The following is an 11,948-nucleotide window of genomic DNA, read 5'->3' as shown; positions in this document are numbered from 1 at the left end:
GGTCAGGGCCGATGTCCCCGGGCGGGGGTGACAGCGGCACCTCTCCCTGCCCTTATTTCTAAAGCGGACACCCCGCACCCCCCACATGCCGGGCTGGGGCAGCCTGAGGGCCACCCCCCTCCCCGTCCCCCCTGCTCGCATCCGCGCCTCCCCTTCCCCCTCCGCTACCGTCCCCTCAACCCCCTCCCGCCCCCGGGAGCGGCCCTGGCCCCCCCCGCCCCACTCCTCAGCCCGCGGCGGAGGGGAGGCGGGTCCGAGGGAGCCGCGCCCGCCCGGGGACGGCCGCCGGCGGGAGCCGCACGCAGCCACCGCGGGGCGGGCCTGCGAGCGTCGCGCTGGGCCGGGTTGGGCCGCTCCGCGCTGCGCCGCCGGCTGTCGCTGAGGCGCGGGGGATGGACGAGGGTCCCTGCAGCGGCGAGCGGCGACGGGCGGCTCAGGTAACCGGGGCGAGGGATGCACAGCGGGGCCGGGGGCTGCGCAGGGGGCGGGCGCGCTGAGACGCTTCTTCCCGCACCAACCCCGCCGGCAGCCGGGCGGGGACGGGGCTTTCTCCTCCCGGAGGGCTCCCCTGCTATGTCTGCCGAGCCCCTCGCTGCCGCCTTTGTGGCCGCTCCTCGGCGCAGGGTGAGCCCTGTCCCCCAGCTGCCCCTGCCCCTCGCACCGCCGCCGCGGCGGTGGGCTGGCGGTGGCGGGGGGACACACGCCGGGGGACAGCGCCAACTGTTGCCGACCCCAGGCCGTTTCCAGCTGCGGGGCGGCGGGCGCCGGGAGGGCTCGCGTCGCCTATGCTACCGGCTGCGCTTGGAAAAGCGTGGGCTGCGGTGCGAGCCCCCGCGGAGCCGTGGGGGAGCCGGGGGAGCCGCCGCCCCCGGGCGCAGGCCCTGCAGGCTGGAAGTCTGCGGGGTTTGGTTGCCGGCCGGTGGGTACCGGAGCCGCCGAGGGGGAGGGCAGCTGGGGTTCGGCGGGTGTCTGCGCCTGCCCGCCCCCCCCCCCCCCCGGGAGAGCCTGGCTTCGCTCTGGGAGTCAGTCAGACAACAGGTCGTAGCGCCTTAGTGGAGTCAGTACGGGGGTGGAGGCGGGGGTGAGAGGGGGGATTAAAGCTCACAACTTTGGTTATAGCCAAAACTTTGTGTTCCAGCCGCTGCGGGATGCAGGGTGCTCCAAGCGGGGTGTTTCCAGAGGGATGCACCTCGGCGTGAGGTGAAAAACGCGATCTGTAATACCACATCCATCTCGTTGTTTGAATCTCTCTGCCTGCGCCGCGTTGAGATGCGTTACAGTGAACAGATACCACCATCCCCCCACCCCCCCCCCACCCCCGCATCTATTCTTCCTAGTATTACTTTTTTCTCCAATTTAATTTCAAGACCGGTTCGCTTTAATTGTATTTATCTGGGTTTTGTTACGCTATGGTCTTGCTAATACATGACGCCACCGTGTAAAATCGAATGCTGCATAATTCACTGGCAACACAGCAAGACTCTTAACCTGGCGTGCTTTCGGTGGTGGTGCTAATAACTTGCCGAGGGTGGTGATGTGGGTTGGTTTCCAGCCTGTTCCTGGTCGTCTCTGGTTGCCATTCAGACAATTTTTGCGCTCTGGTTTTATTTACCAGCTCCTAAAGGCAGTTTGTGTGTGTATGGGGAAAGGGTAAGTTAAAGGGGAAAGGGTAAGTTAAAGGGGACAGGGATGTTTTTGCTTTGCTTTTGCTGTTCTTACCGTCTGCAAGGTCAGAAAAACCATAATACGGCTTTGGCTGTGAACTCTTAGGTGGGGAGATTGGGAATGAAATGCAGTCGTGACATGAGGTTTCTTTGTGGGCAAAGAATTTCACATGCTCAGCACTGCTCTGCAAAAATACCCCAACTCATATTACATGGGGAAGAACCGAGCTGATACTTCCCTTTTCTCTGTTATGCTAACTTTTATGTTTTTACAATATGTAAGGAAGACTTAGACATCAACAATGTACTACTTTATTTTTTTTTTAAGGAATAAACTTTGTAATTTCTCGCATTTGATTCTCCTTTCTACTCTCCTGTAATAGCCCTACCCCCCATCTCACCAGGCCCGAATTAAAAACTCGTGATAAAGCCCCATTACACGTGAATTTAGCTTTCCTAGGGCAGGCTTTTAAAAAGTGTTTAAATGAAATGAAATGACAGATTATGGGAATAGTGTGAAGAGTTTGACTTAAATTAATGAAAAACATTAAGTAGCAACCAAGAAAAAAATTCTTCAGCTTCAATTTGAACCACTGTAGCATAGTCTATCTGATCTTTAAGGCTTCACTTGAAACTATGGTACGTATAGGAGAGGTTCTCTGGTTATTTATATGGTTTCTTAATGCCTGACCAATATTTTATTATATCCTGTGCTATAGTTTTTCCACTACCCTCCTGTGCTGTTTTTGCAGTGATGCTTCCTTTTTTTTATCCGTGAACCTCTGTTCTTTATTAAAAACAGAAAATAAACAAACCACAAGTGATTGAAAAGACAATGTACACCAGTAATTAGAATAAAAAATGCTTGGTTAATTTACAAGGGAAAAATGGTGATCATCTTGGGTACTACTGCATAGTTACTGTCAGCAGATGTCATTTCACCATAATAGTGAGTCTATTAGTGAATTTTACAGTGCTGGGAAGATAATTCATTGTTAGTGTGCTTAGCTTGTCTTCATGACATCATTTTTTGACACTGTTTTGTCAGGCTGAAATATCTTGTCCTCAGCAGTATGGTAGTCTCACAAAGACATTGAGGATTTGCATGTGCAGTATGTTGCAGATGTCCACATCTTCTGTGTTGTACAAAATGAGAGCTTAAAATGTGTGTCAAAAATACTAGATGTTTTTTTAGATGAATAACAATTCCCATACTTTAACAGAAATAGTATTTTATAGGTGTATAGATACTATAAATAAGACCTCTTTAATTGATCATATTTATATGTATTTCCAAATACCCTTTTAATTAGAGTTTTTGGAGAAACTGTAAAAGAGTTTTGTAGAATCACTGGCAGCCTTTACCACTAGGTGCATAACGCATGCAGTAGCACACGAACTTGTTCATTCAGTTCACATATGATACAAACCAGAAAAATATTATTCTATATTCAAAACCTGTATGCAATCCAGACATCATTAGGTCTCCTGTTAAATCCCTGGAGACGAACTGAGCATGTCAATGTGACCTATAACATCAGTGGACAGGGGAATATGCATACTAATAATATATGTTGATTTGAAGGAGCCAAAACCTCTTAGTGTTTCCTCCGTACTGAATTCAGTGTGTATTTGGATCTGTTTCAGTATTATCAATCATTCTTTTAGCAGTGCTTTCTACTCACGTTATCTAGGAATGCAAAACAGTAACATTAAATCAGAGAAAACAGTTTGAGAGGCATGAATTAAAATATGTAATATATGGGGCAGCTTGAGAGTTGCAAAAAACGCAGCCATAAATTTGAATTTTGTTGTTTAAATTAAAATTGTAATAGAAGCTGCTATGCACTCATGTGTGAATGATGATGAGAGGGATGTGAATGATGCAAGATGCACAGGTCCTAATTCTTGGGAAGTACTGAGTTTACCATTCTCCTGCTTTCACAGAATTCCAATTCACACTACCAAATAAAATGAAAAACTTCTGTTATTTTCTGTCTTTATGTACTGCTTGATACAAGTTCTTCATTTAAACTGGTAGCAGTAGTTGCTTCTACAGGAAAAATAACAGTAATAGATACAGGACAAATACCTTTTAGGACAGATATGACCTGGTGCAGCACTGACACACAGGAGCATGAAAGAATTTTATTTATTATTGTGGATTTGAAATGTTTAGAAATAATCTCATGGTTGGCATCTTCATGTTTACATTAAGTTAAATATCAGTCAGTTTTACCTTAGTTCAGGAATGGCTAATTTCACATGGTAATGGCTGAAATACTGTTGTCTAATTTATGAACTTATCAATAGACTACATAACCAGTGCTCTATGGCGCTTTTTTTGGCATTTTATCCTTTTTTTTCTCTTGTCTCTGATAATACTTGGGTAGGGCTGTTCGTAGCGGCAATGTACAGGTTGAGTTTTAACATCATGGTTTGGATGAATGGCAGTGCAGAAGGTGAAGATACTGCGTAAGTCTGAAGGCATATTTTTGAGTAAACCTGTGTAAGGAATTTGTGAGGTTTGTAAAATATGAAGAGTTCATCGTGAAGGTTCCAGCGGCAGTGCAACTTGTGCCTTATCACAAGCGATGGTCTGGTCTGGTTGAACTCTGAAGTTAATAAATGTCATTCATGAAGGTATCATGCTCAGACCTGTTGAAGAGCATCCATATGGCGTGGGACTGGTCATGTCTAGAATATACTGGAGCATACTGGGAGCTTGAGTTTGGTCCCCTGGTTATGTTGAGCTCTGGGTGACAGGCATGTCTGGGCATTGGAGTTTGCACAATTTAATAACACTGTGGAGGTGCTTTGGTGTTTTTAAGGGCATGTGTAGACTTACAGTGATGTTTTAGATAACAGCCATTCTGTACTCTCCTATAGCCCCTTATAGGTTTAATTTAAGTAGTTGTTAGAAGCTTTTTTAATATATAATTTATGGGATTTGGGGGGGAGAAATCCTCTTGCTTGTTGTAGTACAGCCTGAATTCATGAATTATTTCAGTGGCCTATTTTAGAATTAGATGCCTCAAAGCCAAGGTTGATGGTCTTAAAACTCACGTCTGAAAGCACACCGTTGTCTGTATCTTTTTACTGTGAAGAAAATCAGATGCACAGAGCTTCATTTTTGCAGCCATCTAGAGCTGTTACCACCGTGACTGTTCTGGAGAGTGGCATCTCTCTCCTGCCTAACTGCCTTTGGCATCCTGCGATGGGAATGTTCCCCCAGGATTTGAAAAGCTTGTTTTGCTAAGAAATAAGTAAGTGTAAGCTATTTTCTCAAACTCGAGGAAGAAGTGTTTGCAATGATGTTTATCTCTCCCTCTTCTCCTTACATTCAGTGGCGCATTAGTTCTGTCCCTTACCCATGAAGTGTGAAGCTTGATTCTCTGGGCCCTTTTCAGTTTAAAGCTGCCCTTCGTTTCACCTGCAACTGTGTTACTTCAGAGGAAAAAAAAAAAAAAAAAAAGAATTAATTAGACCAGAGGGAGAGTGACTTCTGCCCTGTGATCAAGGCATTCAGCTGAGGTGAGGGAAATCTTGTTTGTATGGGTGTTGCCTTCCTTCATCCAGTAAATATTTTTCCATTTCGTAGTTTCAGCAGGAATACTCTAGGGTAGTCAGTGGGTTAGGGCACTACCCTGGCATGCGGAGATGTGGTTGTGAACCTGCCTCTTCGCTTGGGAAGAGCCTCCTGCCCACTTTTACATCCTCTGTGGTTGCTTTCCTGATGCTCCTAAATTGCTGCATGGTGCTTGGGGGCATGCTCCTGCCGTCTCATCCGAAACTGCAAAATTGCATGACTCCTTTCCTCATCAGCTTGTGAAAGGGATGACTTTGTATCTTGCTCCCAGGGAGGCCTGAAGGTTTTACAGCCCTTCTTAATAACGTAGGTACCTCTTGAGCTTCCAGCATAGGTGATGTTTAAGGTACAGCCTTCACAACTTTGTTTCCTATTAGGTTAGATGGCTTCCTGCTTACTATCCAAGTTATATTTAATTTCCATTATATACCCAAATTTATCATTGCTACATTCAAAATTCTCTTGTGAGTCCATTTTGTGCTTCTAGTCTCGTATGGACTAATAAATCTAAGAAAAATGTAGGTCTCTGGGGGTTGAAGGTCAGAATTTGGCAAGACTGAGGTTTCCTTCAGAGAGGAAAGTTTTTATTTTGGGGTTAGAACACAATTTGAGCCTGGTCTGATTCAGTTGTCCAGCATAGGTATCTCATCCTTGCTGAGATGGTTTACAACATCCACTGCGTCTGCGCTTGGGTAGTGGATGCAGGATGGCCGGGAGACCCATGTCCTGCTTGGAGTAGCACCTACTGAGAAGACGGGATATTTTAAGACATTTTAAGTACTATTTGCCTCTCTGCAACTGAACTGAGCCCAGTGGTGTCCCAAGACTATTGTTGCCTAGGCTGAATGTGGTTAGACTGAGAAGCATGAGGAAGGGGTTGTTTTCTTGCTTTTCAAAGGCATTTCAAAGAAAACCTACTTTCTCTTCTGTTTTCATTATTGCCAGTGTATTTGGTGCCTAGCCTGACCATTATGATTTTCATTTTGCAGCCGCCCCAGATTAAGTCTGGGAGGTTAGCTTGAGTTAATGGCTTTCTGGGAAAGGAGGGGAGGAAGTTCGTCTTCTGGTTTCTCTCATGCATATTAATAGCAGCGTGGAGCTGTGGGGCAAAAATTCATTACTGTCGGTTGTTAGCTGGTAGGGAAATGCTGAGTGATGGTGCCGCTTAAGGAGCTGAATTGGTTTTGGAGAAGAAGGAAAATTCTCTCTGGTAACTGATCCATATGATCCCGTCTCCAGTAAATTGATTCCAGAATTGTGTTTAATGAGAGATGCCTCCATGAGAGATGCGCAGTGTTATTTATCTGGTACAGATGATTTGCTGGCCCTAATATTTTGGAGGAGGTTCATTTAATGCTGTGGAAAATGGAGGAGGAAAGGAATGGTGAGGGGAAAATGTTATATTATTCCTCAGATTTGTTCAAACTTGCTTAGAATTTTAGAAGGCTAGATTGTTAAATTTGTTATGTTTTATTTCCAGGAACAGTCTAATTTTGTCTCAGTTATGCTTTCTTCCGCCCCCATATACATGGTCTGACTCCGTGTCCTGTTGCTTTGTAATTGCACAGTGTTTTGCTTCAAGGACTGTTGGTGACTCTTTCAGATAAAGATAAAGATTTCATGACGGACATGGGCATCTTTAGAAGCTTCTGGAGATAAGTCTGTAATCATCTCCCTAATAATTGATGGCAGCAGAGGAGATGGGAGCTGATGTTTCTGTAACCGTTTTCCCTATGTTTTTGTTATTAAAGCATAAATGCGCTGTAGGACTGGAACACTTCCCTCGCCCTCTCACAAGGCTGTGCTGCGGCAGAGCTCTGTAATTCCAATTACCGCGGGGACGGTTTGCCATTCCAAATGAGATCATGATGGGGATGCTGGAAAATGAGCCTCTCTCAAAATGTGTTTCATGCTCTGAATACTTGAGAGATTTTGTTAGAGTGCGATACTTAGGCCTACAGGGTTTTAATTAGAGAAGGTGTTAAAAAAAATAATCTACTTACTGTTTTGTATCAGTATCTCTTGTATTCAAGAGGAAAATAGAAAATATTTCCTGATCTTGAAGTATTTTGGGAATATGTTGCCTGTAGAACTGCAGGCAGATTTCTGCAACTAGATAATCTTACTACTTTATTTTTTTCCCAAAAGACAAGGAGAGAGCACACATATTAGAGGCCAAAGAAGTACACATAAACTGCTTGTCCATTTTCATACTGTGAGACAAAAAAATGATTGGGGTCTGACCACTTACGCCTTTGTTTTACTGAGGTTTGGATTCATTATAGCACAGACAGTATCATGTTGTCCTTTACTGAACTAAAAGTAAATCAGCCAAAAAAAAAATCCCCTTTTGTTCTGCTGCTGAGGAACACTGTGGGCTGCCAAATCCTGGCAGTCTGAGTCACCACAATCGTAATAAAGTGTTTGTACTTTTGCGGTTGCTGTTATTCAGTGTCTTCTAATTTATTCATAAGGCGAAGGGACACCTACAGGTTAAAATACTACTTTTTAAAGAAATATTCCATGTTTATACTGAAATAATATTTTGTCAAAAGAGAATTAGATACACACTGGTTACACTTTACCATTTGTTCCTTGGAAGCTTTAATCTTTAACAATAACAAATGCATATATTTGACAAATTCCATTTTCTGTGTAAGAGCATGATGGGATTATTTTAAGCTCCTTACTGAACTCTGCTGTTTTGGCCATCTGATCTGACCTGATAATGATCTGATAACCAGGGAGACTGTTTCCTTCCTTTAAAAAAAAAAAAAAAAAAAAAAAGTTTTTAAGGACAGAGACTCTGACCCTGGAAATGCTTCTCTGTGTTTTATCTTTGATCCGTGGGCTGTGACCCAGCCAGCATAACTTGTGGAACTGAATTTGGTTGTTTTCAGGATCGCTCCCAAACAAAGCAGGCAAATACCAAGCTGCGATATCCGAATAAAACTCCGAATGGCTGCACGTAAAGCTGAGGGAAGGCAAGGTGGTTCTGAATCAACGACGGGTACCTGTAAGGCTGAGACATAGGCTCCCCAACTCCAGAGAAGATGGGTGCAGGTGCCCATCTCTACGCTGGGGGGGTCTGGCTGACAGGCCCTGTCGCCCGTGCTTGGGCAGGAGATGGGAGTTCTTACAGATTCTTGATCCCATCACCTGTATGTGGAGAGGAAATAGGTTTCCATAGAATTTCTCAATTCTTTAGCTGTTTATGGGTAGGAGTCCTCATGATTTAGGTATTTAACTCTAATATCGATTATTGAGGCAGAAACAATGATTTCTTTCTTTCTATTGATAAAAGAACAACGAGGCTTTTATTATTTTATTATTTTTTTTTGCCTGATACATAGGGAATTCTGGATGTCATTTACATTTCCCCAGCATTGAGCTAATGAAATTTCCACAGTTCTCTTAAAAAAAAAAAAAAAAAAAAAAAAAAAAAAAAAAAAAAGCCAAATTTGCTAAGTCAGATCATTAGTAACTTTCTCTGACTCCGTCTTGTACAGCTGCTGAGCAAAGGAAGGTGGACCGAGCCGGGTGTGGGGGTGGTGGGCACCAGGGCGGTGTGGGACATGTATGGAAATAACATGTGGCAGAAAGTACTGTAATTTTAATCGCTGCTGTGAGTCATACCATCGCTACAGCTGTTTCCCAAAGAAGAGGTTTGCATGCTACTGGCAGGACATTCACACAAAGAAAGGAGATGGTAGATAAGCAAATGCAAATATGTTACATGCCCTCTGTCCTTTAGTTTTGAATACATTCTCTAGTGACGAGTTCAGCGTGAAACACTCGGTGACATGTAATTATATATGCATTAAGTAAATGGCAGTTGATTCATGGTATGCCTCTCTCGGGGTATGTATTCTTAATGTGCTGAGGTAGGGCCGGGTGAGTGGCAGTAGAGCTCTGAGCTTCTCGATTCATGTGGCAATGCAGTCTTACTCGGCCTGCTGACTTCCTTTCTCCTTTTTTTACCCATAAAAGGAGAAAAGCGCTGCCATATGACTCGCTTTAGAGAGAATCACAAGGTGAGGGTTGGGGGGAGGTTATTCAGGTAGCTGTGTGTCTCTTACATGGTACGAGACATTCTGCTTTCTGTGTTTAATGGGATTTTACTAGCAGAGTATGGGGTAGTAGTTCCTTCAACTGACATTGAAGTAAAACATTTCATTCTTCTAATAACTTCTTTCTTTTTTTCCTGTATGGATGAGAGATTCTGAAGGGAAGTTGGCTCTAAACGATTTCGTAAAGAAGATAAAAATCCCAGTTGTCAGGGATTAGGCTGTCCGCCAAACCTGCAGACACTTTCCTGTTGGTGGTTAAAGAATGACTGTGTGTGGTATTCTCCCACCTTGTGCCAGTGACTGTAGGTAGGCATACCTAAGTTTATTGCTTAATTTTGCACTGTTAAAAAGTTTCATCTCCAGTTTTCCAGAAGACAGGCTGTTCAGGCGATCCTCTGATGGCTTACGCAGAAATCAAATCTGGACATCTTGGTGCTGTTCCATGTCTGGAGAAGTCCTTGAGCCCACTTGCTCTGCAGTCTTACAGTGACTTTCAGTGTACAGTAAAGGAAGAGTTGCCTGACTTCCTTTGGCATATTCTGACAAAAAGCATAGCCTTCCCACTGATGAGGGTCACACTTTCTCCACAGAGTGAAGGCAATTAACAGCTCTAAATAAGTTCCACCCAGCTTCTGCCGTGAATTACTAGGAGGTGTTTGATGGGCTCGTGATTAAGCATCAGAATGTGCAGGATGATCTTGAACTGTCAGCTTCAGCCATGCTGCCTGCTGATGTCCTCCATATGTGTTCAAAGCCATCTCTGAGTCAATAATTCATAGTATTGATCAGCTTGGCTTTAGTCAGCCTTGTACGCTCCCTTTGCTTACTGATGCTGTGGAACAGTTTGACTTGGGGGCATGTAGTCAGCTGTCTCTCTTCTTGCTCAGTCCAGCACAAGTCGTTTTAGAAATCACAGCAGACTGGATCTACCTGTAGAAACCAGACTTTTTTCTTTGACAACTGTGAAAAGCGTAGATCTTTGACCCAAACAATCACTCTCTTGTGAAAAGAAGCATTTTGTCAAGTAGTCCAGAGGGAGCTGGAGAAAATTAAGATCTTCATAACGAGCAGTCATTTCCCAGCATCATCATTCTCTAGTGTCACTGTGGTTATCCAGGGAACAGAGCAAAAGGACCATACTAATTCTGGACCTAAAATCACATTTTCTTTTTCTTTCGAGCTGCTTTATTATTTTTTTTTCCACATCAGGAATAGGATGCCGGCCAAGATCTGTGAGAAGCAGATGTCTGTCTCATGCCAGCAGAGTTATCATCGCTGGGATTTAATACATTTGTTACTTCACTTGTGTGGGAGGGTTTTTGTTGTGTTGTAGGTTTTTGGTTGTTTTTCTTGGAAGAGCTGATAGTGAGTTTTCTGTCTAATTGGAGTGATGGTCTTCAGTTGAGTGTTGATGTCACTGCTGGGGTAGATGTGTCATCTTATCATCTTTTTGAAAGACAGAAATTGTACCTGTAGTTCAAGGCACGATGATTAAAGTATTCCCTAGTAAATCAGGGTGTGGGAGTTCGTCATCTGTAACTATTATGTTGGAGCAGATGGCTATTAGGTGGACTATTAGGTGGACTCACTGGACCAGATTGGCAGCCAATACTCAACAGTTATAAATGGTTCATCAGGGTTTTACAGAATAATATGCAGTTTTGTCAGTACTGTGGTGGATTGACGCTGGGTGGATGCCAGGTGGCCACCAAGACGCTCTGTCACTCCTGTCCTCAGCTGGGCAGGGGAGAGAAAACATAATGAAAAGCTCGTGGGTCGAGATAAGGACGGAGAGATCGTTCAGCAATTATTGTCACAGGAAAAGCAGGCTTGACTTGGGGAAATTAATTTATTGCCAATCAAATAAAAGTAGGATAATGAGAAATAGGAAAAAACCTTAAACCACCTTCCCCTACCACTCCCTTCTTCCCAGGTTCAACTTCACTCCTGATTTTCTCTCCCTCCTCCCCCAGAGCAGTGCAGGGGGACGGGGAATGGGGGTTGTGGTCAGTTCATCACACATTGTCTCTGCTGCTCCTTCCTCCTCAGGGGGAGGACTCCTCACACTCCTCCCCTGTTCCATCATGGGGTCCCTCCCATGGGAGACAGTCCTCCACCAACTTGGGTCCTTCCCGTGGGCTGCAGTTCTTCATGAACTGCTCCAGCGTGGGCCCTTTCCACTGGGTGCACAGTCCTTCAGGAACAGACTGCTCCAGCGTGGATCCCCCACGGGGTCACAAGTCCTGCCAGCAAACCTGCTCCAGCATGGGCTCCTCTCTCCATGGGTCCACAGGTCCTGTCAGGAGCCTGCTCCAGTGTGGGCTCTCCACGGGGTCACAGCCTCCTTCAGGCATCCACCTGTTCCAGCGTGGGGTCCTCCATGGGCTGCAGGGGGACAGCCTGCCTCACTGTGTTCTTCACCGTGGGCTGCCGGGGAATCTCTGCTCCGGCGCCTCGAGCACCTCCTCCCCCTCCTTCTTCACTGACCTTGCTGTCTGCAGAGTTGTTGCTCTCACATATTCTCACTCCTCTTTCCCAGCTGCTGTTCTGCAGGGTTATTTTTCCCTTCTTAACTATGTTATCCCAGAGTCACTACCACCGTCGCTGATGGGCTCAGCCTTGGCC

The 11,948-nt window shown here is 45.1% G+C and overlaps 1 protein-coding gene across 15 annotated transcripts in view; it reads left to right on the top strand.

Annotated features, from left to right (window-relative positions):
* The first annotated feature begins 266 nt into the window (after positions 1 to 266).
* Positions 267 to 11,948, top strand: part of CYRIA (CYFIP related Rac1 interactor A) — a 62,152-nt gene continuing 50,470 nt past the window's right edge. For 11 of the 15 annotated variants that reach the window (XR_012586349.1, XM_074581899.1, XM_074581893.1 and 8 more), the window contains exon 1: positions 267 to 437. The gene's annotated coding sequence lies outside the window, so the exon portion shown is untranslated. The remainder of the gene's footprint in view (positions 438 to 11,948) is intronic. The other 4 variants (XM_074581900.1, XM_074581898.1, XM_074581888.1 and 1 more) reach the window with 1 other exon arrangement.

This window comes from Larus michahellis, chromosome 3 (assembly GCF_964199755.1).
Source record: "Larus michahellis chromosome 3, bLarMic1.1, whole genome shotgun sequence".
Lineage (NCBI taxonomy): Eukaryota > Metazoa > Chordata > Aves > Charadriiformes > Laridae > Larus > Larus michahellis.
This window is presented reverse-complemented; position numbering and strand designations above follow the sequence as displayed.